Source organism: Eleutherodactylus coqui, chromosome 1, assembly GCF_035609145.1.
Source record: "Eleutherodactylus coqui strain aEleCoq1 chromosome 1, aEleCoq1.hap1, whole genome shotgun sequence".
Classification (NCBI taxonomy): Eukaryota; Metazoa; Chordata; class Amphibia; order Anura; family Eleutherodactylidae; genus Eleutherodactylus; species Eleutherodactylus coqui.
Genome location: NC_089837.1, coordinates 288741806 through 288765219, shown reverse-complemented (window position 1 = coordinate 288765219; position 23414 = coordinate 288741806). Strand labels below are relative to the sequence as shown.

Sequence of the window (23414 nt, the reverse complement as noted above, 5' to 3'; positions counted from 1 at the left end):
CAAGCTACCGTGTGCGCTGACTTTGCAAAAGGACACCACAGGAATGGGGGGCTGGATGAGTATGAGACAGAGCCATCGGAGTCCTCATCACCTAAATTAGTTTATGGTGCTTATACTTGATGACAGGTGCCCTAAAAAGGGGTTGTCTGCTTAGAATTTAACAATGTAAAATCTGAGCCCAAAGGTTTCAAGTGGGTTGCCTGAGTTGTAAGATCTCGGTACAACCCCTTCCCCATGCAATAACATAAGAATTAGTGATATACTTACCTCTTTCCGCTCCTCCCGTGTCCCACGCCAGTCTGTGTTTACAGCTGCAGTCTCGCCCAGTTTATGGGACGTCACAGAGGCTGCAGCCAATATCAGAGCTCAGAGATCAATCACTAAGCTCTGTTATTGGCTGCAGCTCATGTGACGTCCCGTAAATTGTGCGAGACTGCAGCTGTAAACGTAAACTAATGAGGAGGACCGAGCACTGATGCAAAAAACAGCGGGAGCTGGGGGAGACCAGAGATTGGTGCTCCAAAAAGGTAATTTACATAATCCCGGTGCATTCTGGGAAGAGCGAGGAGTAGCTGTGAATGGGATGATTGTTTGGTTTAAGCAGGTCTAGCTGCTCGGAGGATACTTAGTAATATCTTCTAGGTTAGATATATATCATCATGAGAATTCTTGGCTTTTAGAAATTCAAAAATGGACATGGAAAGGGAGACTAGCCATACTGTGAGCTGCAACGTATGCTATATGTCTACAGACGTGCCAGTGGAAAAGGAAAACTTCACCTGCCAGAAACGTGAGCTCGTGTCTCGATTAGAGGAAAAGGTCCAAAGTCTTCCGGAGAGAATAGCTAAGTGGAAACTCACTATAGAAGATGAGGATTTCCTTGACAGCAGAAATGACTCTTCAGAATACCGAAGGAAAAGAAATTTTCTGTGTACCTGCAGAAGCAGAGGAATGGAAACATGTGACCCAAAGAGGCAGTAGGATCAGGAGTCAGCCAGCACTCATGCTGCTCAGCAACTGATACCAGGCTTGCACGCTGAACGACGAAGAGGTACATCTAGAAATGACTTTGGCCACAAAGAACAGTGTAATGCGGTAAGACCATTACCAATTCCTACTGATACACGTAGGGACAAACGACACTGCAAAAAGGGAATGTGGTGACTTTGAAGACCTCGGCAGGAAAGTGAAAGAACTGGGAGCACAGGTGGTCTTCTCATCCATCCTGCCAGTGGATGGCCATGGAATAAGGAGATGGAATAGGATTCTAGAGGTGTCCAAACTGGCTACGTCAATGGTGCCGTCAGCAAAGATTCGGATTTCTAGGCCATGGAGTGAATTACCTATATGATGGATTGCACCTTACAAAAACAGGTAAGCATGTATTTGGTGGGCGCCTTGCTTTACTCATTAGGAAAGCTTTAAACTAGAACAATATGGGAAGGGAAGTGAAAGGCCAGGTAACAATATACAGTTAACTAATACATTTGAGAACCATACTATCAGAAGTGGAAAGAAAGAACAAAGACGAAAAATTCAGAAGGAAAGTAGAGGGGCAAGAGACACCGATCACAAACTAAAATGTTTTTACACAAATGCACTGAGAATGTGAAACAAACAAGGGGAATTGGAGCTCCTAACGCAGGAAGAGAAATATGATGTCATAGGCATCACAGAAACATGGTGGAATGATACACATGATTGGAATACAAGACTTGAAGGATACAAGTATATGAATGGAACAGGTTACCACGAGAGGTGGTGAGTTTTCCTTTAATGGAAGTCTTCAAACAGAGGCTGGACAGACATCTGTCTGGAATGATTTAGTAAATCTTTCATTGAGCAGAGGTTAGGACCAGATTTACCTGGAGGTCCCTTCAAACTCTGCGGTTCTAGGTGAGTATACGACTATAGTGTTAATGCATGGGGAAGAGGTTGTACTGACGTCTTAATTCTTGACCCATGGGTCTTGGCAGCTAGTTTCCCATGATGCTCCTTTATTTGCAAATTAGTATAGCGGCAATAACATCTTTTCAATAGAATTACACATTTATAAGAACACACTCCACACTCAATAAGATGAATGTTCAGTGACAACATATAATAATAATAATATTCCACGGTATATAGTTTTCGGTTGCCCTAAGTTAGACGGTGATGTTACATATCCTGGGTTGTGATCTATGAAGGAGCTAGTTAAAAAGGGCTTGTGCCATGCATGGCACATCACTGTTCCCTGCACAGGGGATGGTGGTGCGGAATCGTTATCAAGAGATTTCAGAAGCATAATTTTTGTGACTTGGACTGCCTGTGATCGTTGTTCCGGGCGTCCTCTCTATGGTGAAAGATGGTTAACTTGTGTTCTACGGCATTGGAACATTCTGTTTGCCGGGAATAAGTGCTAATTTTAACCCCTTAAGGACATGGCCTATTTTGGGTTTAAGGACACAACAATTTTGGCAGATTTTAATCTCCATTTTTCAAAAGCCATAACTTTTTTATTTTTCCGTCGACGCGGCCGTATAAGGGCTTGTTTTTTGTGTGGCGAAATGTCGTTTTTATCGGTGCCGTTTTTGGGTACATAGACTATATTGTAAAACTTTAATTTTTTTTTTTATGATCGCAGGGACAGAAAACGCATCAATTCTGCTATCGTTCTTTTTCTGCAGGCCGTTCAATTTTTGGGAGGCAAAATGCTAAAAATTAGCATTTTGCCCCAGTTTTTTAGCGTTTTTTTAACGCTTTTTGCTGTGCAGGATAAAAAGCATGTGCAAGTTATTGTACTGGTCGTTACAGACAAAATGATATCAAATATGTGGGTTTTGGGGGGGGGGGGGGGTTATGCCAATATGAGAAAAAGACCCCCAAAAGTTTTTTGTATAAATTTCTTTTTACATTTGTATTTTTTTACATTATTTTGATCTTTTTGTTTTACACCATTTTTGTCCCTCTGAGGGACTTGCATAATATGAGCTCTGATCGCTATGATAAGGCATTGCAGGACTTCTCTCCTGCAATGCCTTATTGCTTATTACAGCGATCATTGAAAAAGGCTATCTGGCGTCCTGTTGCCATGGCAACCAGCCAGGCTCTCTGCGATTATATCACGAGATCCCGATAACATCACAGAGGGCCTCCTGAAGGGGTAAACAGCGGAGGGGGGGGCGCATCTCCAATGCACCCACGCTGTTGCAGCGGGAGGCCGGGTATCAGTAGCAGCCGTCTCCCGCTGCCGGATAGTGCGAGATTGCTTATGATCTCGCACTATCCACACGATGTAAGGGTACGTCCAGTTACGGGAAATACCCCGCTGCCATGACGTACCCTTACATCATATGGAGGGAAGGGGTTAAACGCGAGCCAAGGACGACTAAGAATCACGGGGTTCTTTTCTTGCTCCTCGTTCGGTCTCGGCCGGCATAAACATTAGCATCGGCTCGGGCATCTATCATGCCGTTTAAACACTGATCCTTCACTATTTCACTTGGAATGCGAAGCACTGAACGATTCTCAACAACGTCAGCCGCTTGTTCCATCGGGCACAGGAGAATGGTGAGATACTCGCCCGTATAAACGGGGCTAAGAGGTCATCAGTAGATGATAAGCTGATTGCTAGTGTCACTATAGTCAGCAGGGAGGCTATTCAATTCAACAGGACCTGCTCTTATGGCCAACACTTTCTGCTTCCTCTGATGGCCGTAACGTGGGAATCAGCTGAATGGTGGGGAACCAAGCGACGGTCCCTGCTGGTCATCTATTGATGACCTGTCAGTTGTCAATAGAAAACATTATCAAAGCCACAGAAGACCCCTTTAAAGGTTATTGAAGAGACCCTGTCATCAACTAGAAGCACCATAAACTAAGTAATGATGCTTATATTGTAGGTGATGGGGAGCGGAGCCCAGGGAGCTGTGTCTTATACTTATTCGGTCCCTCTCTGCAGTCAGCGCACACAGCAGCCTGACTCTTTTCAGAAGAGAGTGCGCATGCACAGCCTTCTAAAAAGAGTCAAGCTACCGTGTACGCTGACTTTGCAAAGGGACACCACAGGAACGGGGGGCTGGATGAGTATGAGACAGAGCCATCAGAGTCCCCATCACCTAAATTAATTTATGGTGCTTATAGTTGATGACAGGTGCCCTATAAAGGGGTTGTCTGCTTAGAATTTAATAATGTAAAATCTGAGCCCAAAGGTTTCAAGTGGGTTGCCTGAGTTGTAAGATCTCGGTACAACCCCTTCCCCATGCAATAACATAAGAATTAGTGATATACTTACCTCTTTCCGCTGCTCCTGTGTCCCACGCCAGTCTGTGTTTACAGCTGCAGTCTCGCCCAGTTTACGGGACGTCACAGAGGCTGCAGCCAATAGCAGAGCTCAGAGATCGATCACTAAGCTCTGTTATTGGCTGCAGCTCATGTGACGTCCCGTAAATTGTGCAAGACTGCAGCTGTAAACGTAAACTAATGAGGAGGACCGAGCACTGATGCAAAAAACAGCGGGAGCTGGGGGAGACCAGAGATTGGTGCTCCAAGAAGGTAATTTACATAATCCCGGTGCATTCTGGGAAGAGCGAGGAGTAGCGGTGAATGGGATGATTGTTTGGTTTAACCAGGTCTAGCTGCTCGGAGGATACTTAGTAATATCTTCTAGGTTGAATATTTATCATCATGAGAATTCTTGGCTTTTAGAAATTCGAAAATGGACATGGAAAGGGAGACTAGCCATACTGTGAGCTGCAACGTATGCTATATGTCTACAGACGTGCCAGTGGAAAAGGAAAACTTCACCTGCCAGAAACGTGAGCTCGTGTCTCGATTAGAGGAAAAGGTCCAAAGTCTTCCGGAGAGAATAGTTAAGTGGAAACTCACTATAGAGGATGAGGATTTCCTTGACAGCAGAAATGACTCTTCAGGATACCGAAGGAAAAGAAATTTTCTGTGTACCTGCAGAAGCAGAGGAATGGAAACATGTGACCCAAAGAGGCAGTAGGATCAGGAGTCAGCCAGCACTCATGCTGCTCAGCAACTGATACCAGGCTTGCACGCTGAACGACGAAGAGGTACATCTAGAAATGACTTTGGCCACAAAGAACAGTGTAATGCGGTAAGACCATTACCAATTCCTACTGATACACGTAGGGACAAAAGACACAGCAAAAAGGGAATGTGGTGACTTTGAAGACCTCGGCAGGAAAGTGAAAGAACTGGGAGCACAGGTGGTCTTCTCATCCATCCTGCCAGTGGATGGCCATGGAATAAGGAGATGGAATAGGATTCTAGAGGTGTCCAAACTGGCTACGTCAATGGTGCCATCAGCAAAGATTCGGATTTCTAGGCCATAGAGTGAATTACCTATATGATGGATTGCACTTTACAAAAACAGGTAAGCATGTATTTGGTGGGCGCCTTGCTTCACTCATTAGGAAAGCTTTAAACTAGAACAATATGGGAAGGGAAGTGAAAGGCCAGGTAACAATATACAGTTAACTAATACATTTGAGAACCTTACTATCAGAAGTGGAAAGAAAGAACAAAGACGAAAAATTTAGAAGGAAATTAGAGGAGCAAGAGACACCGATCACAAACTAAAATGTTTTTACACAAATGGACAGAGCATGGGAAACAAACAAGGGGAATTGGAGCTCCTAACGCAGGAAGAGAAATATGATGTCATAGGCATCACGGAAACATGGTGGAATGATACATATGACTAGAATACAAGACTTGAAGGATACAAGTATATGAATGGAACAGGTTACCACGAGAGGTGGTGAGTTTTCCTTTAATGGAAGTCTTCAAACAGAGGCTGGACAGACATCTGTCTGGAATGATTTATTAAATCTTTCATTGAGCAGAGGTTAGGACCAGATTTACCTGGAAGTCCCTTCAAACTCTGCGGTTCTAAGTGAGTATACGACTATAGTGTTAATGCATGGGGAAGAGGTTGTACTGACGTCTTAATTCTTGACCCATGGGTCTTGGCAGCTAGTTTCCCATGATGCTCCTTTATTTGCATATTAGTATAGCGGCAATAACATCTTTTCAATAGAATTACACATTTATAAGAACACACTCCACACTCAATAAGATGAATGTTCAGTGACAACATATAATAATAATAATATTCCACGGTATATAGTTTTTGGTTGCCCTAAGTTAGATGGCGATGTTGCACATCCTGGGTTGTGATCTATGAAGGAGCTAGTTAAAAAGGGCTTGTGCCATGCATGGCACATCACTGGTCCCTGCACAGGGGATGGTGGTGCGGAATCGTTATCAAGAGATTTCGGAAGCATAATTTTTGTGACTTGGACTGCCTGTGATCGTTATTCCGGGCGTCCTCTCCTCTATGGTGAAAGATGGTTAATTTGTGTTCTATGGCATTGGAACATTCTGTTTACAGGGAATGATAAGTGCTAATTTTAACCCCTTAAGGACATGGCCTATTTTGGGTTTAAGGACACAACAATTTTGGCAGATTTTAATCTCCTATTTTAAAAGCTATAACTCTTTTAATTTTCTGTCGACGCGGCCGTATAAGGGCATGTTTTTTGTGTGGCAAAATGTCGTTTTTATTGGCGCCATTTTTGGGTGCATAGACTATATTGTAAAACTTTTATTAATTTGTATCATAGCAGGGAAGGAAAACGCATCAATTCTGACATCGATTATTTTATTTTTTTTAAAGCGTTAATTATGCAGCATAAATGACCCAATCCATTTTTTCTGCGAGCTGTACAATTACAATAATACCAAGATTCTAATTTTTTTTAGGTTTTTCCACTTTTCTGCAATAAAAATCCTTTTTTGGAAATCTTTTTTTTCCCTAAATCGCTGCATTGAAAGTCATATACCTTTTTTATTTTTCCATGGGCGGAGCTCTGTCAGGGCTTATTTTTTGCGGAACAAGCTGTAGTTTTTATTTGTACCATTTTGGGGTACATACGATTTTTGATCACTTATATTGCAGTTTTTGGGAGGCAAAATGCTAAAAATTAGCATTTTTCCTCCATTTTTTAAGCGTTTTTTTAATGCTTTTTGCCATGCAGGATAAAAAGCATGTGCAAGTTATTGTACGTGTCGTTATGGACACAATGATATGAAATCTGTGGGTTTTTAGTGTGTTTATGCTAATATGAGCAAAAGCCCCCCCAAAGTTTTTTTTTTTTACATTTTTTTTTTTACATTTTTATTTTTTGTACATTATTTTGATCTTTTTTTTTTTACACAATTTGTCTCCCTCTGAGGGACTTAAATAATACGAGCTCTGATCGCTATGATAAGGCATTGCAGGACTTCTCTCCTGAAATGCTTTATCACTTATTACAGCGATCATTGGCAATGGCAATACAGAACACCAGTATCTGGCGTCCTGTTGCCATGGCAACCAGCCGTGCTCTCTGTGATTATATCGCGGGATCCCGATAACATCACAGACGAGTGCGCTCCCTCTGTGAACCCTTCCCATGCAGTGTTCTACACAAATCACGTCAGTGAAGGGGTTAACAGCGTGGGGGGAAGGGAGGAGCATCTCCAATGCACCCACGCTATTGCAGCGGGAGGTCGGCTATCAGCGACAGCCGTCGCCCGCTGCCGGATAGCGGGAGATCACTTATGATCTCGCGCTATCCACACGATGTAAGGGTACGTGCAGTTGCGGGAAATACCCCGCTGCCATGACGTATCACTTGTTACAGCGATCATTGGCAATGGCAATACAGAACACCAGTATCTGGCGTCCTGTTGCCATGGCAACCAGCCGGCTCTCTGTGATTATATCGCAAGATCCCGATAACATCACAGACGAGCGCGCTCCCTCTGTGAACCCTTCCCATGCAGTCTTCTACATAGATCGCGTCAGTGAAGGGGTTAACAGCAGGGGAGGGGGGGGGCGCACATCTCCAATGCACCCACGCTGTTGCAGCGGGAGGCTGGCTATGACTGACAGATGTCTCCCGCTGCCGGATAGCGTGAGATCGCTTATGATCTCGCGCAATCCACACGATGCAAGGGTACGTGCAGTTGCGGGAAATACCCCGCATCTATCATGCCGTTTAAACACTGATCCTTCACTATTTCACTTGGAATGCGAAGCACTGAACGATTCTCAACAACGTCAGCCGCTTGTTCCATCGGGCACAGGAGAATGGTGAGATACTCGCCCGTATAAACGGGGCTAAGAGGTCATCAGTAGATGATAAGCTGATTGCTAGTGTCACTATAGTCAGCAGGGAGGCTATTCAATTCAACAGGACCTGCTCTTATGGCCAACACTTTCTGCTTCCTCTGATGGCTGTAACGTGGGAATCAGCTGAACGGGGGGGGAACCAAGCGACGGTCCCTGCTGGTCATCTATTGATGACCTGTCAGTTGTCAATAGAAAACATTATCAAAGCCACAGAAGACCCCTTTAAAGGTTATTGAAGAGACCCTGTCATCAACTAGAAGCACCATAAACTAAGTTATGATGCTTATATTGTAGGTGATGGGGAGCGGAGCCCAGGGAGCTGTGTCTTATACGTATTCGGTCCCTCTCTGCAGTCAGCACCCACAGCTGTCTGATTCTTTTCAGAAGAGAGTGCGCATGCACAGCCTTCTAAAAAGAGTCAAGCTACCGTGGGCGCTGACTTTTCCAAGGGACACCACAGGAACTGGATGAGTATGAGTCAGAGCCATCGGAGTCCCCATCACCTAAATTAGTTTATGGTGCTTCTAGTTGATGGCAGGTGGCCTATAAAGGGGTTGTCTGCTTAGAATTTAACAATGTAAGATCTGAGCCAAAAGGGTTCAAGGTTGCACAAGTTATATGATCTTGGTACAACCCCTTCCCTCTGCAGTAACATAAGAATTTGTGCTGTAGGGAAAAACCATTGGAGCACAGTAATATCAGCCTTTATAGAAAAAGATATCACTAACAACTGTGGAAGAGTCATGTAGACGGCACATGCTCCTCATAATTCATGTGAATGTAAGCATCACAGGGCTGCTTGTATCTCAGAAATACTCATGAACCAAAACACTTGCATGAAGGGACAATCCAAAATTCTCCCTCAACATTGTGTAAATCGTATTTGCAGCTGCAGTAAAGTCAAGGGTTCACTTTTTTTCTGCACTGTGTCTGTTTTCTCAGGAAATGACATGAACGGTACAATGGGTTGTGGTATTAGTTTAGATTGGGTTTGCCTACAACTGTGGCTTATTAGTATTAAATGCAGAAATCCAGCTAATTACAAATTATTCACTTTCTTCCCGCTAGGGCTCACTAGGGTACTTACAGACTAAGGGTGCATTCCCACGAATGTATATCGGCCTTGTTTTCACGCCGAGCTGATATACGTCCTCCTCATCTGCAGGGGGGGGAGGATGGAAGAGCCAGGAGCAGGAACTGAGTTCCCGCACCCTCTCTGCCCCTCTGCACTATTTGCAATGAAAGGAGGCGGGATGGGGGCAGGGCTAAGTTACGCGAAATAGCCCCGCCCGTTCCGCCTCTCCCCATTCATTTGCAATGAGGAGAGGTGGGACAGGGCGGGGCTAAGTCCCAAACCTTAGCTCCGCCCTGCCCCGCCTCTCCCCATTGCAAATAGTGCAGAGGGGCGGAGAGGAGGCAGTGAGGGGGCGGGAGCTCAGTTCCTGCTCCTGGCTCTTCCATCCTCCCCCCTTGCAGATGAGGACGACGTATATCGGCTTGGCGTGAATGCACCCTAAAGTTGGGACATCGACACAAAAATATTGATAGTCGATCACTGAACAAACTATCGATTATTGTAACATATCGGTGAAAAAATATTGATATTTCGATATATCGACTTTTTAAAATGCTGTATAAAAATAAAACCGGTCTAGGGTTAATAAAGCAACAATCAACAAAAAAAATATTATAGTTTTCTTTTAAAACTTAAAACTGTTGAATTTATTAACTTATAACTATTAATAACATGAAAATATATTAAAGTTACAAATGAAAATAAAAAATTACAGATGAAACATCTAATTAAAATTAGGTATAGGAAAAGAAGTTTTTTTATCATTGGCCCCAATAATCGTTGATGATTGGAGGTAAACACACTGCCAGCTACAACGAAGCCAGAAGATGGACGCTGGACCTGACGGGATGTGAGCGTGATCTGTGTGTGTGTGTTTGTGGGGCTGCGTGCCCTGCATTTTTTCAACTTGCCGCTGAGGGACCAACGGTCTCCATGGCAACTTGTAAACAATGCAGGGCCTGGTAACACAAATGCAATGCCCCAGATGCAATTGTAATTGCGTTAGATGGGTCTCCTATCTTTTCTATGGGCACTGCGTTCGCGTTAGACGCTGAGCGCACGACATGTCGCATCTCCTTTTCTGGACATGACCTTCGTGCCTTCAGCGCAGCCTTCCATCTTTCCTTTAGAAAGCACTGCCCACAGCCATCGCGTTAGACGCAAGCGTTCAGAGGCTGCGTCTAACGTGATGAACAAATGCATGTGTAAAAGGGGCCGAAGACCCCACTTTTTCTGAGAGTCGTTTTGTTTGGAGCAAACCTTATTGGTGACAAAGAGTCACCTCACACTTTCCAGAAGTTTCTAGAACTTGTTTATAAGTTCATTAGTGCCTCGAGCAAAACTACATCCTGTACAACACAAAGGAAAGGGCAGAATGTAAAGAAAGAACATCTGGTCACCAGACCACAAGACACGTTTCTTCTTTACAAAAATCGATATTCTATCACCTTAAACTATCGATGTTACCGATATATCAGACATAACAAAATTGATGAAAAGTATCGCCAAAGCATTAGCGATATATCGATATTTCGATATATCGGTTTTTGATGTCCCAACCTTATTACAGATAGGATCATGCAGAGACTTGTCCAGACTGAAGTTCTCAGTATTTTACATGGTTTAAAGCGGCACAGGATACCCTGGTTTTACTGAGCCGCTTTAAGTTATGATAAAATAAAACTTCTTAGCACAACACTGACTTTTTCTTCTTCCATTCAATTCTGCATAGGGTTGCATTGGTAGGGAAGAACACCCACGTTCATGAGGATGCAGTAACGAAGGGCTGCAAGGGGTCGGGCTTTCTACAACACACATGCCCACCGCTTATATAAGGTCTCCCACTCTACTGCTTAACGTCTTAGTGACGAAGCCTGTTTGTGCCTTAGTGACGGAGCCAAATTTTGGAAATCTGACATGCGTCATTCAACATAGCATAACTCCGTGAAGGCTTACATATCCAAGTGATTCTGACACAGTTTTTTCGCCACATGTTGTACTTCATTTTGGTTGTAAAAAGAGACCGATATAATTTGTGTATATTTATTAAAAGTATCAATATTGGAAAATTTGAAAAAATTGTCATTTTTTCACATTTTCAACTGTAATATCTCAAATATGGTCAAACATACCGTACAAAGTTTTGATAGCATATATATTTCCATCTGTATACTTGCACATTTGAAAAACTTTTGTGTTTTTTTTTTTAACCATTTAGGCCGCCTGCACACGGGCGAAAATCCCGCGGCGGGATTTCCCGCAGGATTTCCGCCACTGAAAGCCTGCATAGGAGTGCATTACAATACGCACTCCTATGCAGACGGCCGCGGTTTGGCCGCGTGAAATGTCGCGCGGCAAACAAACCGCGGCATGTCCTATTTTTGTGCGGGGCTCGCAGAGCCTCGCATAGAAACGTCACTCACCCGGCCGCCGGCTCCGGTCTGCGCATGCGCCAGCTGACTGGCAACCGGCACATGAAAGAGCCGGGGCCGCCGGGCGCGGGTGAGTACGCGCTCGACTCTGCAGGCGCTCGGGTCGGGTCCCGCGGCGAGAATTCTCGCCGCCGGATCCAACCCGCTCGTCTGCAGGCGGCCTTAGATGACGTACAAATTTAACATTACTTTTCAGCATTTTGAGGAACACTTTGTTTTCCTACACCCAGCAAAGTTTGCAAAGGCTCATGAGTGTCAGAATAATAGATACCCCCCCCAAATGACCCCATTTTAAAAAGTACACCCCTTAAAGGGGTTGTCCCGCGCCGAAACGGGTTTTTTTTTTTTTCAACCCCCCCCCCCGGTCGGCGCGAGACAACCCCGATGCAGGGAGGTAAAGAAAGCTTACTGGAGCGCTTACCTTAATCCCCGCGCTCCGGTGACTTCAATACTTACCGCTGAAGATGGCCGCCGGGATCCTCTGTCTCCGTGGACCGCAGCTCTTCTGTGCGGTCCATTGCCGATTCCAGCCTCCTGATTGGCTGGAATCGGCACGTGACGGGGCGGAGCTACACGGAGCCGGCATCCTGCACGAAAGGCTCCATAGAAGAAAGCAGAAGACCCGGACTGCGCAAGCGCGGCTAATTTGGCCATCGGAGGGCGAAAATTAGTCGGCACCATGGAGACGAGGACGCCAGCAACGGAGCAGGTAAGTAAAAAACTTTTTATAACTTCTGTATGGCTCATAATTAATGCACAATATATATTACAAAGTGCATTAATATGGCCATACAGAAGTGTATAGACCCACTTGCTGCCGCGGGACAACCCCTTTAATGTATTCACTGAGGGGTGTCATGAGTATTTTGACCTCACCGTTTTTTTTCAGGAATTAATTCAATTTAGAGGAGAAAAAATAAAATTTCATATTTTTGCAAATATGTCATTTTAAAGACATATTTTTTTCCTATAGTGCCCATGAAAATGAGGATTTACACCCCAAAATGGATACCCCTGTTTCTCCCGTATTCAGAAACATACCCATTGTGGCCCTAATCTTATGTCTGGATGCACAACGGGGCCCAAAACGAAAGGCGTAGTCAGGGTCTTTCAGAACATAAATTTTGCTTGAAGGCGTTTTAGGCCCCATAGCACTTTTGTAGAGCTCTTGAGCGGTCAAAACCATAGAAAACCCCCACAAATGACCCCATTTTGAAAACTAGACCCCTTAACGAATTTATCTAGGGCTGTACTGCCCATTTTGACCCCACAGTTTTTAAATGAATTCAAGCAAAGCAAAAGGAAAAAAATGTGATTTTCGTTTTTTTTGGCAATTCTGTCATTTAAAAAACTGCTTTTTTTGTACAGCACACACATGAATGAAGACTTGCACCCCAAAATCGATACCCCTGTTTGTCCCGTGTTCAGAGACATACCCATTGTGGCCCTAATATTATGTCCATATGCACAACGGGGCCTAAAATGAAAGGAGTAGTCGGTGGCTTTCAGAACAGAAATTTAGCATGAAGGTGATTTAGGCCCTATTTACCACTTGTAGAGCCCTTGAGTGGCCAAAATGACAGAGAACCCCAACAAATGATCCCATTTTGAAAACTAGACCCCTTATCGAATTTATCTAGGGGTGTACTGTGTATTTTTACCCTACAATTTTTGAATAAATCTAAGCAAAGCAGTAGGGAAAAATTACAATTTTCACTTTTTTTGGCAGTTGTATCAATTTAAAAACTGTTTTTTTTGTACAGTACACAAATGAATGAAGACTTTCACCCCAAAATGGATACCCCCATTCGTCCTGTGTTCAGAACCATACCCCTTGTGGCCCTAATCTACTTAAAGGACACATGGCTTGGCCTATAATGGAAGGAGCACCCGTTGGATTTCAGGGTACAATGGAATAAATTCCAGGCCCCATTGCCCACTTGTAGAGCCATTGAGCGTCCAAACGATAAAGAACTCCCACAAGTGACCCCATTTTAAAAACTAGACCCCTTAACGAATTCATCTAGGGGTGTACTGCGTATTTTGACCCCACAGTATTTGAGTGAATCTAAGCAAAGCAGAAGGAAAAAATTACAATTTTCATTTTTTTGGCAATTTTGTCAATTTAAAAAGTTTTTTTGCACAGTGTACAGAGGAATGAAGACGTTCACCCCAAAATGGATCCCCCCGTTTGTCCCGTGTTCAAAAACATACCGCTTGAGGCCCTAATCTACTTAAAGGACACATGGCAAGGCCTGTAATGGAGGGAACACCCGTTGGATTTCAGGGCACAACTGAATACATTCCAGGCCCCATTGCCCACTTATACGGAATAAAAATTGACACCTTAAAAAAATCCCCCCCCCACACACACACTCTGCACCCTTTTCGGCGTTCCCCAAATCTTAGATAAAAGTAATAATGTGAACTGTGTGGTATTTCCAAAGACAGTGGTAATTACGGAGGCTGGTTGGGATGGGTACATGGGGCAATAAAACCGTGTATCCCTCCGTCCTCTCATGCTTTTTGGGGGTATTTCATGACCTCAGTAGCGGGTATGGGGTGTAAAAAGTGGGGCTCTGTGAGTCTCCGTAAGCTTGATGAGGTGTGGCAGTCTCACACAAAGGACGCTCAACAAGCTGCTCCTGGAACTGCAGGAAGGGGAGCGTTCCCGGGGCTTCTTGTAAATAGCGTATTACAGGTAACGGTCTAAATAACACCAGGCTTACGCAGCCGTAGGTGGAATCCCAGCTGTGAGCCGGCCGTGAGCCTGCGTACGCGCCACGTAATGTACTGCGCATAACTGCCTACTCACACAGGCAGTCATGCGCAGCACATTTTTTTTTTGTTTGTATTTCCCGCACCGTTGCTTAGCAATGACACAGGTACCCGCAACCTGGTCACAGTGTAGTTGCGTATGGGCTGCGGGTATATCCGCGACCATGGAGCACAATGGGCTCTATGTTGCGGATATCCGCGGTAAAATAGAACCTGCTGCGTTCTCTTTTCTGCGAGTGGATTACGCAATTCCGACCCACTAATCTGCGTATTACCGCGGATCAGACGCATGTGGAATCCGTAATTCCTATCCGGTCATTTGAGACCGGCCTAGGGGTAGATCGCTACCTTTTTTATTACGTGACTGGCGACCGCTCAACAAGGTCACTGCTCCAGGCTCTCGGTGACCGTTCATCGCTGGGAGCAAGGAGATTTTAAATTTCCTGGGCTCCCCGGCTCCTGCGCATGTGTCTGCTGTTTTGCCGGCGGTCGCATGTGCAGAATCCGGGAAAGTTCACGGAGGAAGATGGCGTTGGGGTGCAAATACGGAGGCCTCCGGTAAAAAGTTTCATCTCATCTCACCGATCGCATCAGTGAGGGGAGATGAACCTTCACTTTTTTTTTACTTTTACGTGATCGCCATTATCCATTGGATAACGGCGAACACGTGATCAGGAACCACTCACCGCGGCCTCCCGTGAAATCTCCAGGCTCTCGGCTAAGTTTTGTAGCCAGGAGCAGGGAGAATTTAAATTACCCTTGCAATCAACGGCTTTTGCACTGCGCCTGCCATTTTGGCGACGGGCGCGTGCGCAGAAGCTGGGGTAAGGTCCGCGATAAATCCGCGGGCCTTAGGTACACCATTTCATCCTCCCTCACGGATAAGATCCGTTGGGGGAGATGAAACGTAAGTTTTTTAACTTTTTTTTTACTTTTTAAAACTTTTTTTTTTTTACTTTTCACACTTTTTTTTAACTTTAAATGATCACTGTTATCATTAGGATAACAGTGATCATGTCCCCGGTGAAATCTCTCTGCTCCTGGCTACACATGGCAGCCAGGAGCCGAGGGATTTTAAATTTCCCAGGGCTCGAGCCCCTCTGTGCACATCATCGGGCGCGCATGTGCAGACAGGGACTTTTGTTCCCGGGACACCAGGGACATCGTGAGACCTGAGGTGAGTATTTTCACCTTCCGTCATGGATCGGATCCATGAGGGGAGGTGAAACTAGCACTTTATTTTAACTTTTTTAACTTTTTCGCGATCATCGGTCCCCGGTAACATCTCCTGGTTCCCGGCTACCTTCAGGAGCCGGAAGCCAGGAGATTTTAAATTTGCCGGGGGCTCCCGGGCTTCTGCGCATGACGTCATCATCTGGCGCGCATGCGCAGACGACCGGCGGCGGGTCCGGGTGGACCAGATCTTCGGGGGGCAGCATGGAGAAGGCTGGTGAGTATTTTCAGCTGCCCTGATGGATTCGATGACCCCCCTGCACTATTTTCAATGAGGAGAGGCGGAATGTGGGTGGAGCTAATTCCCAGAATTTAGCCCCACCCCATTCCGCCTCCTCTCATTGCAAATAGTGCAGAGGGGCGGAGAGGGGGTGGAGAGGAGGCAGAGAGGGGGCGGGAGCTCAGTGCACTGCTCCCAGCTCTTCCAGCCTCCCCTCCCCCTGCAGAGAGAGACGCCGTATATCGTCTGAATGTGCCCTTATTGTGTTTTTGGCGAGGCAAAATGCTAAAAATGAGCACTTTGTCTCCGTTTTTTAGCGTTCTTTTTTAACGCTTTTTGCCGTGCAGGATAAAAAACAGGTTTGATTTATTGTACGGGTCTTTACAGACATGATATCAAATATGTGGGATTTTTTTCATGCTAATATGAGAAAAAGCATAAGAAAGGGTTTTCGTTTAACTTTCTTTTTGCATTTTTATTTTCTGTACATTATTTGGATTTTTTTTACACTATCTGTGTCCCTCTGAGGGACTTACACTGCAGCACTGATGATCGCTACGATAAGGGATTGCAGGACTTCACTCCTGCAATGCCTTATTGCTTATTACAGCGATTTTTAGGCAATGGCAATACAGGATGCCGGTATCTGGTGTCCTGTTGCCATAGCAACCAGCTGGGCTCTCTGCGATAACATCGCGAGAGCCGGCTGAAATCACAGAAGGAACGCACTCCCTCTGTGAACCCTTTCCCTGCCGCGATCTAAGGGATTAACAGCGGAGGGCACATCTCCGATGCACCCCCGCTGTCGCAGCGGGAGGCCGCCTATTAGCGACAGCCGGCTCCTGCTGCGGGATAGCGCGAGATCTGCCTTGATCTTGCGCTATCCCTATGACGTAAGGGTACGTCATTTTGCGGGAAGTGCCTCACTCCCATTACGTACCCTTACGTCATGGGGAGGGAAGGGGTTAACATTGTCATTTTATCATATTTTCAACTGCAAAATCTCAAATATGTGCAAATATACTGTAGAAGTTTTTGATAAGAAATATATTTCCATGTTTACTTTATTCTGGACACACATTGGAAAAACTTTTTTTAACTATTAAGGAAACGTACAAATTTGACATTGCTTTTTTAACACTTCGAGGTTTTTTTTCAGGAATTAATGCAATGAAAAAATAGGGGCATTGGTGCCCATGCAAATGAGGATTTGCACCCAAAATGGATACCCCTGTTTGTCCTCTGTTCAGAAACATACCCGTTGTGGCCCTAATCTTATGTCCGTATGCACAACGGGACCCAAACCGAAAAGAGCACCCGGTGGCTTCAGAACAGAGATTATGTTTGAAGGTATTTTAGGCCCCATTGCCCACTTATAGAGCCCTTGAGCAGCCAAAACTATGGAGAACTCCCACAAATAACCCCATTTTAAAAACTAGACCCCTGAACGAATTCATCTAGGGGTGTACTGCGCATTTTTACCCCACAGTTTTTGAATGAATCTAAGCAAAACAGAAGGCAAAAATTACGATTTAAATTTTTTTGGCAATTGTGTCATTTTAAAAACAATTTTTTTCGTACAACACACATGTGAATGAAGACTTGCACCCCAAAATGGATCCCCCTGTTTGTCCCGTGTTCAGAGACATACCCATTGTGGCCCTTATATTATGTCCGTATGCATAACAGAGGCCCAAACCGAAAGGAGCATTACACTTTAACTGTGTTTTAACTTTTACGTAATCGCCATTATTAATTGGATAACAGCGAGGAGCAAGGAGACTTTAAATTTCCCGGGCCCTACCCAGCTTCTGGGCTTGCGTCCGCCATTTTGCTGATGGGCACATGCGCCGAAGTTGGGGAAAGGTCCGCGGATAAGGATACCATTGGGGGACATCGCCGGAGGCCTTAGGTAACTAATTTCATCTCCCCTCATCGGTAAATGCCGGCGATCATGTGACCGGGGTAGGGGTCCTGCTGCCCGGGATGACAGCTCCAGATTGCTGGCTATCTCCGGGAGCCGGCAGCATGGAGTTGTCATGTCCTCATCTTGCAGTGCCTTAATCCCCGCAGGAAGCATGTTTCTACGTCCTCAGGGATTAAGCCCCAGCAAGGAGGACGTAAAAAGACAATGGGCTGGTCACTAAGGGGTTAATCTTTTCAGTGTATAACGGTGAAATGTACAGTCAGTCTGCATGTAACACATGTAGATTTTGCAGCAGAATCGCTACAGATTTGTGTTACTTTGTCCTGACTTAATCTACCAATAGATAATAATCTTTATTTATATAGCGCCAACATATTCCGCAGCGCTTACAAAGCAGGGGGAAATAAAAACAAAACCATGGTTACATGTAGTAATCAGTTGATTGATCAGTAGGGGTGAGGGGCCTGGTCCAACGAGTTTACATACTACAGATAGTGGGGTGATACAGAAGGTAAAGGGGCTGGAGATGTGCACTGTATGGTGAGGTGGAGAATGTGGGGTGCTATACACATAGACAATTGTCAAATTGGACTGTATAGTGGCTGACTCGGTATGACTGCAAGGGGGCGGTTGATTACAGCTAGCAGGGATTGCAGTCAGTAGGACAGGGAGCATGTTATCAGGAGGAGTACAGAGGGTTTAGTTTAGGGGATATGGTATGCCTCCCTGAAGAGGTGCATTTTTAGGGCACACCTGAAATTTTGTGTGTCGGTGATTGCCCAGATAGTTTTTGTTAGCGCGTTCCAGAGGACAGGGAGGGGCAATGTAGGGCGGCGCAGAGCTGTGCAGAGCTTTGTGGATGAAGGTGGTGAGTTTAAATTGAATTCTGTATTTGACGCGCAGCCAGCGCAGTGACCGGCACAGGGCAGAGGCGTCCGAGTAGCGGCTAGACAGGAAGATGAGCCTGGCTGCCGCATTCAGGATGGATTGGAGGGGGTAGGGTCTGGAGCAGGGGAGGCCGATCAGCAACGAGTTGCAGTAATCAATGGATGAGGGCAACAGTGAGCATTTTCAGCTTGTCCACGGTGAGAAAAGGGCGGATTCTTGCGATGTTCTTGAGGTGCAGCTGACATGTTCAGGCCAGAGATTGGATATAGGGGTGAAAGAGAGATCGGAGTTGAATATGACCCCAAGGCAGCGGGTGTGCTGTGTAGGAGTTATGATGGTGCCACGCACTGAGATGGAGATGTCAAGATGAGGTCGGTTAGTAGAGGGCAGAAACACCAGTAAGTCAGTTTTCAGTTTTAGGTAGAGAGAGGACATTATGTTAGAGACAGCGGACAGACAGTCATTGGAATTCTGGAGGAATGTTGCTGTGATGTCGCGGGAAGAGATGTGTAGCTGGGTGTCATCAGCATAGAGATGGTTCTGAAAGCCAAATCTCCTGATGGTCTGTCCAATGGGGGCTGTGTAGATAAAGAAGAGGAGGGGGCCGAGGACCGAGCCCTGGGGGACCCCAATATGGTGGGGTGCACTGATATTGCATGAGGTACTGGAGGGAAATGCGCACACTGAAGAGAAGCCGTCAGAACAGAATAGCTTCTTCTTATACAGCAGAGACTGGCAGGTGAGAAGAGGCAGGAAAGTAATAAAAAGTGTTAGGGGACAAATCAGTGGGGCACAATAAAGTTATTAACAAACCTTAGTATGGATAACATTTATGCCTCCACTAGAGATAACAGTGCAGGCACAGCACAGATGGTAGCTTAGTGTTCAGATATGCATTTAGCTGAAGACAGAGTTCTCTAGCAAAGACTCCTAGCTGCATAGTTAAATAGGAGTTTTCTTTGAATAATGTACAGAATAGGCTGATTAAACACATTGCAAAAATGCTTGAAATCAGCTATTCTGTACATTTTAGAAGAAAAAAATTAAAGTGCAGTTACAATTTAACAGCCATTGATCACATGACCAAGGATCAATCAGATTATCCCTAACCACTGCAATATGCCGTAACTACCACAGGTATCTTGGACACAGGCCCTTTATGTCATCTATGTGGAGAAGGAGGAGTGTCTAACCAGGCAGCTGGCTGTCAGTGTGGTACTGGGGTCTGTGAGGTGTGATCACTGATTGGGAGGGGTGAATGGGAGCATGGAGAATGATCGGAGGCTAAGGAGCACTGACACATTACTTTCTTGTTGGCTTGCTTTCCCCACTTGCAGAGTAACTTCAGGAAGATGAGAGAGAAAGTCCAGAAGCCATGTCAGTGTGGTGCTGGGGTAAGCACTGTTGCTTAATAACAAGTGGTATCTTAGGCTAAAGCACAGCCATAAAAAGCCACTAAGTGGTTAAAATACTGGCAAAAATTATGCCATACGCAGCACTATTGGTTTCAGCAAAAATGCTAGACGCCATTATAGTCAATGGAGTCCATAGGGCACCACTGGTGTGGATTTGCCACTGCAGAGTGCAACCAAAAAGTGTATGCTCACTTTCAATATCTTCTCCCCACTGCCCTGAAGGAGCTTGGTCACATGGCTTGTACAGGTGTAACATGCTGAAACCATTGTTTGACCTGCCAAAGCCAAAAAAACAACGGGAAAAAATCCAGCAAGTGGAGACAATGTAGCCTTTATTAACATGCAGAGCAGCATAGATCTGGTGATACATTCACTTTAAGGGCTCCTGACCGCAGTGGATATTTGCTGCAGAGTCCGTGGCGGGTGTCTGCACCGCAGATCCGCAGCAAATAGCGTGCTATGGGAAATTGATTCTTCCTGCACACTTGCGGAAACCAATTGCGGTGATTTGAGTGAATGGAGGCAGAGAGGGCCGGGGATAGTTGTGGCCTGTCTGCCTCCATCCATAGTAAGCAGGCAGTCATTCATATGTTCAATTTCAGTTTTCTGTATGCAGAAGATTAACACCTATGCAGCAGATCGATCCGACACCGGGCCACTCTTCTGCACTCTTCACGGTTAATTTTCAAAAATTGCTAATAAAAGTGGTAAACCGCAAGCATAGAAAAGCATGTACGCTCGTTTTCCTTCACACTCATAGATGCGAATTGCTTATTCTGGGAGTGAAAGAAAAATTGCAGCATGCTCTATTTTGCAGCGGTCTCCATTGAAGTCAATGGAGGCCATCTGACCCGCAGCCCATATGAAATAAACATTACTATTAGAGATAAGCGAGCATACTCGTAAGGTGATATATTCGAGAGAGCATCGCCTTTTATGAGTAACTGCTGGCTCGTCCTTGAAGATTCGGGGGGGGGGGGGGGGCGCGGGGGTGAGCGGAGGGTCCAGGCGGGAGAAAAAGAGATCTCTTTCCCTTCCCCACGAATCTTCAGGGACGAGCCAGCAGTTACTCGAAAAAGGTGATGCTCTCTCGAGTAAATCGCCTTACCGAGTATGCTCGCTCATCTCTAATTGCAATGTGTATCTGTGTCATCGCTTGAAAAAATAAAACTCTACACCGCATGACCAAGGGCGAGCCTTTGGTCATCCATATTACAGGAAAACCAGGTACGTAGGGTCGTCTCACAGCTGACAGCCGCTGCGGGCCTCCATTCATGATAACTATGGAGCACATCAATCTACAAGATTCACTCCCCTCACAAACCCGTTCCAGCGAAGTCCACTCTTGGATTTTGAAAAAAAGCTTCTTTAAAATCGTGTCATCCCTTGCTGATGAGCACCTCGGGTACATGTGCAAACTCAAGGCCCATGAGCCGAATCCTGTCTGCCACGTCATTTTATGGAGTCTGCGACAAGGCCCGGACGCAGAAGGACCGGCTCTCCACTGTCACCGGAGGATGCAGCCAGCGCATGGTAGAGGGGATGGCATCAGCACAGGCGTGGGTACCATCTTGCATTCTGCGTACCCCCACACTGCTCTATTCCATAACTCCCAGGCAGCTCTACTGACAGCCGCCTTCCAAGGTAGGACGCTCGCTGCTGAAGAGACGGCAGGGTAGAAACCCCATCATAGTGCATAGCGCTCCACCGCCATGTTAATAGTTATATATAGGGCTCCTTCACACACTGTATATTCACTGGGAATTTGGACCTTTTTGCATTTTTTATTTTAACACATTCCCTTCCTTTTCATGTGCACAAAAAAACGTCCCCATGGATTTCTCCTGCCTTCATGTGTAATTACACAATGAATATGTATGTATTGTGCGCACTTATGCGATCCTATTGACTTGAATGAGTAATTTTAGTCTGCAGTGCAGGCCAAGATAAAAGCTGCTGCGGTTTTGTTTTTCGCGCACATAAAACACATGCGGTCCGAGGCATTCGTAGGAGCTCCTCCAGCACCAAAGTTTGAATTTAAATGTTTTTATATGGAAACTACACAACCCTTTTAACCCTTTCCAATCCAATGTCGGGCCTGCCCCGACATCATAATTTCCCTCCACAGCTCCGATGTCGGGGCAGGCCCGACACTGCAGTGCAGGAGTGCATCTGCACCCGATCATCAGACACATCGGCTACAGATGCATTCCTGCACTGGTCCTCATCGAGGACCCCCGAGAAGGCAAAATGGGTTTTTATTCGTTTCTGCCTTCTCCTTTACACATTACATAGCGCTCAATTAGCGCTTTGTAATGCACAGAGATTCCGGCCGGCGATCATGTGACTGCCGGTGTCATCTGACCCCCACCGGTCACATGAACACCAATCCGGGAGCCTGTACCGTGGGGGGGCCTGCTTACCTGTCCGGCGTCTTCTGCATTCTCCCTTCTGCCTCCTGGCCCGGCGATCCTGTGACCGCTGGGTGCCACCTGACCCCAGCGGTCACATGATCGCCGAGCCGGGAGGCAGAGGGAGAATGTGGAAGACGCCGGACAGATAAGCAGGTCCCCCACGGTGCAGTGAGCACCTGCACCCTCCTGAACTCTGTCAGTTCAGGAGGGTGCAGGGAAATGTATTTTTTCTCAGCCATTCTCACCAGCTCCAATTTATTTGGAGCTGGGGAGAATGAACGAAAAAAAGTAATTGGATTGGAAAGGGTTAATGCTCACATCTCAACGACATCTGGACCCGCCCGGCGGTCCTACTGGGTGCTAGTACAAGCCTATAGTGACTGCAGGTCAGAAGAACCCCTGGCTGCCATGGGGAGCTTAAGGCAATTTGCTCCCGGGCGGATATTTGCTGCAGAATCCGCTGCGGGTGTCCATACTGCAGATCCGCAGCTAATACCGCACATAGCATGCTATGGGAAATCGATTCTTCCAGCACACTTGTGGAAACCAATTGCGGTTTCTGCAACTGGAGCAGAAATTGAAGTATGCCCCATTTTTGCGTGGATTCCACACTGACGGCTTCCATTGAAGTCATTGGAGGCCGTCCGATCTGCGGCCTGTCCGCAATTGATGTTGCAGAAAGGTTGTGGATTCCGTGCGATCACTAGGCGAAGACGCGGAAAAAGCACTTAAAAAAAAACTGTACTGCGCATGTCTGACAGCGAGCCGCGCCGAGCATACGCAGTACAGATGTAATGTAAGCAGGACACCGCTGCTGGCAGAGCCGGGTTGTGCAGGCGGCCTG

General features: G+C 45.9%; 2 non-coding genes across 2 annotated transcripts; both read left to right on the top strand.

Moving 5' to 3' along the window:
* Nucleotides 1-2198: 2198 nt before the first annotated feature.
* LOC136594637 (U11 spliceosomal RNA) lies at nt 2199-2334 on the top strand. The gene has a single exon (XR_010788598.1). It is a non-coding gene; the product is annotated as a U11 spliceosomal RNA (small nuclear RNA).
* Nucleotides 2335-6207: 3873 nt separating this feature from the next.
* LOC136594648 (U11 spliceosomal RNA) lies at nt 6208-6343 on the top strand. The gene has a single exon (XR_010788599.1). It is a non-coding gene; the product is annotated as a U11 spliceosomal RNA (small nuclear RNA).
* The last annotated feature ends 17071 nt before the right edge of the window (nt 6344-23414 follow it).